Here is a 3,624-nt window from a genome sequence, read left to right as displayed (position 1 = left end):
CCCTGCTGGAGTCCACAGAGCATCATACAATGTCTTGCTTTCACACCAAGAATTATTTTGGGGGCAGTTTAGAGCTAAAGAAAGATGCCTCATGACACAGGCACAAGAGAGGCTGATTTCGGGATGTGGTGCATGTGAACTGCCTCAAGCAGGGTGCTGAAGAGTCATGGGCAGTTTGCAGAGGAAAGAAGACTAACCCAGAGGATGTGGTGGAGTGTCTACTCCTCAGTCACAAGGCAGGGCACCAGCACATCTGTGCTTTGGGTGGTGAGGACCTTGTGCAGACCTTCCTTTGAAGAATGGGCTCACTATTTTAATGCTATGTGTTGCAGCAGGCAGAGAGGGCAGATTTGGCTCCTGAGCATGGTCTAGGGAGTCTAGGAGAAGACCTAGGAGACTTCTCTCAGCAAAGTGCTGTCCTTCCTGAACTTGAATGATATCCCGTATGGACAGATTTCAAATAAAGGGTGACCCACTTAGCACTTAGCCAAGGAGCCCATATCAAATTCCCAGGCTTTTCCTCCTCTCTAACAATGAGAAAATTGTTTTAAATTAATCTTATATATCAAGCTCATGACCTCCTTAAAGATTTAATTTTAACATCCATGGCTGAAATGCCATTTTCAGTGTTTGAGCAACATTGAGGACAGAGCTCTCTGCATCACATTAGGCTCCGCTTTACTTCCTTTCTTTGGATCTTTTCCACCCATGTCCTCCTTTTGCTCGCAGACCTTGCCCTGGTTGTTGGCTACTGTAGGGATGGCACAGGTGGAAAGAGTAGAGGATTGCAGATGAGAGACAAGACATGGGCTATGCACCTGGAAACTTTAGTCAGATGTGTATTTTCTGGTGTGGGATGACACTATGGTTTTCAGTAAACTGATGGGATTGTTGCTCCTGTTACTGTGATTGTTGTTACCCCAGGAGCACCAGAGGATTCATCCCAAGTCCCAGGCTTTTTGAACCAGGGAGATACAGAGAGATGCAGAGAGTATGCTACAACAGTTTCCAGTATGAGTTTTGTGCATAGTGCACAGAAATGCAGAGCACTTGGATGCATGTAGACACATAAGCTCACAAATGTTTTGCATTCATATGTATCTTATGTATAAGAATGGTGTATATATTTATATTTTTATATATATACATATGTACACACACATCTGTAGATGCCTCCTACCACTGTACAGCCCTCTGGGAAGCAGTACTGTGCTCTCAGTGCTTGGCCACTGTGAACAGGTTTTCAGTGTCTCCCTTGCATTTTCAACCAGAAGGACTCTCTAAATTTTGAGGCTCTCATGCCCACTCTCCTCATAATTTGATTGCACAATCAAAAGCTGGCTTTGGCCGATCTCTGCTTTTGGCATCTCTTTTGCCTGGACAAGGAGCTCGGCCTGGGCTACAGCCCAGGCTACATCCACAGTGATATCTTTGACTGCATTGAAATCTTCAAGGCATCATGCAGCATCAGTGATGTCTTTGACTGCAGTGATATCTTCAAGGCATCAGGCTTGCATCACAGCAAGGCTGTGGTTTATGCTGAAGAGGCAAACAGCACAGAGTAGATGTTATTCCATCCTCTGTAGAAAACTCCTGGGACAGCAAGACCAACTCTTGAAGCTTTCACCCAACAAGCTTTGACCCCTTTTGAAAAGGCTGCCTTTTCCCTCTTTCCTTCCAGCTCTCTCAGCAAAAGGGCTGAGCCCAGGCCAGTCCTGTGGCACCAGAGCACAGCAGCCACGCTGTGAGCGCCTGACGGGGTCTGTCGGCGCTCGGGGCCGAGAGGAAACCCAGCACCTTTGCACACTGGGGCCCTTCACAATGACTTTTGTTGCTGATGGCGCATGTTTGGTTGTACTCGTTAAATCTTGTTAAACAGGAAACAGGTTTCGAGGCAAGAGGGTCCCCGAGAGTTCAAGCTCCCGCTTTCAAATGTTCTTACAAGATGCACAATTGGCACCGACTTACAGGAAATGTTTAATTGGAGTCGGAAGGCTCTGGCTCCGCTGACCTTGTATTGCATTCCTCTGGGTGCTCCTTTCACAATGATTTTCACCTATAGCTCAAATCAGTGATTTATTTATACCAGCCAGTGGTCAGTCCAAGAGCACTGAGGGGCTGAGCAGACCGGGGATATGCAGCGAGCTGGAGGGAGGAGCAAGCAGCAAGGATCGGTCCTACGGCAGAGAAGGGGCTGCCGCAAACCCAAGAGTGACATATTTATGAGTCCAGTATCGGTTGCCTGCACTGATAAGCCACGGTCATTAAAGGAAGGAAAAGTCACCTTTGTGTATATAAAATATACAAGATTCATAGTCTGAAAAGACTTGACAGGAAAACATTAGGTAAATAAAGGATATCCCATAAAGCATAATGTGAAAATTAAATTACCTCATAAGGGAGGAAGGCTGTCTGTCCCAGCAGTGAAAGTGAGGAAAAAAGAAATTCCTCTTTTCCATCTCGAAACTGATTTGGCTTTAGGGTTTTGGGTGGATCTAGACACATTGTTACTGATGTCTATAAAAAAAGCATTAATGTCCATTATGTCAGACTGGAAATGCTTCAGCTTCCCATAAATTTTCACTACATGCTTGCAAGGTGGTGAAAAGCATCTTAAGCATTGCTGCTCTAGGTGGCCAAGTAACAGAAGTCCTATCTTGACTTTCAATGTTGTTTTTAGTTTTCAGGTCTCACTAGATTTTATTTTCATCTCATTTTGGGATCTGTCCTGAAGCACTTGGAAAAGTTTCTGCCCTCCTCCCCAGGCATTTTTTTCTGGTGAGTGAAACATATCCAGGATCCACCTAGTTTTGCTTTAACTGGTCAGTAAGCCTCCAAAGCTGAAGAAATGTTGAAATATCAGGAAGAGGCAAAAGGACGGAAATCAAGAGGGTCTGCTTATTACACTACTCAACAAAAAAGATTACAGGGAAAAAACAGAGAGAAAGAGGAAAAGAAAGTTAATCCAGTATTTAAGAAGTTCATAACTTTAAAAAAGCAAATTTTTTAAAATGTATTTCTATTTTTACAGAATGAACAATTTCACAAATAAGAGGTCTGCTAGTGACTGTCCGTGTGGATGGCATGCACAGCCCCTGCCTTGCATACAGGTGACCAACAGGTGACATTGCTCATGTATGGCTTTGCAGTCTCAGCAGCAAATCCCTGCAGGTACAGCCCTCAGCCCCTCTGAAGCTCAAAATTGAAAGCCTCACTGACTCACAGGGTGTTGTCACGATGCTTTTGTTGGGAAGGAGCTGATCCAACCTGAACCAAGCCAATCTCCTTTTTTATTTCAAACCTTTACCCTGAAGATACAATTCAGTGATTAGGTAGACCCAAATCCGGATTGTAGCCAACATTAAAGTCAGATTTATTTTTGTCCCCAGTAGAATTCACAGACCACCATCTATTTATAAATGTAACAGTCTACTTTAGTTCTCTCTCTTCATGGAGAAAGCCTGGGGAAAGTCACCTCCCCAATGTGCTGTGGGATTGTGGAGGGATAACTGTAGCAAAGAGCACCGGTTCTTTGGGTCTCTGCTCCCAGGGACCCACGCCACACTTGCTGAAAGCCTTGTTTAACTTCTCTAGTGCATCAGACAAGAACAAATCTCTCTGGTG

The 3,624-nt window shown here is 44.6% G+C and overlaps 1 long non-coding RNA gene across 1 annotated transcript in view; it reads left to right on the top strand.

Annotated features, from left to right (window-relative positions):
• Window positions 1-3,061, top strand: part of LOC115949539 — a 23,319-nt gene extending 20,258 nt beyond the window's left edge. Inside the window, exons 2-3 of the long non-coding RNA XR_004082987.1 lie at window positions 2,681-2,778; window positions 3,032-3,061. This is a non-coding gene — a long non-coding RNA (uncharacterized LOC115949539). The remainder of the gene's footprint in view (window positions 1-2,680; window positions 2,779-3,031) is intronic.
• Window positions 3,062-3,624: the final 563 nt, after the last annotated feature.

The sequence above is a fragment of the Geospiza fortis genome, unplaced genomic scaffold (genome assembly GCF_000277835.1).
Source record: "Geospiza fortis unplaced genomic scaffold, GeoFor_1.0 scaffold53, whole genome shotgun sequence".
NCBI classification, from domain to species: domain Eukaryota; kingdom Metazoa; phylum Chordata; class Aves; order Passeriformes; family Thraupidae; genus Geospiza; species Geospiza fortis.
The sequence above is the reverse complement of the archived record's forward strand: the minus strand, read 5'-3'. Positions and strand labels throughout refer to the sequence as shown.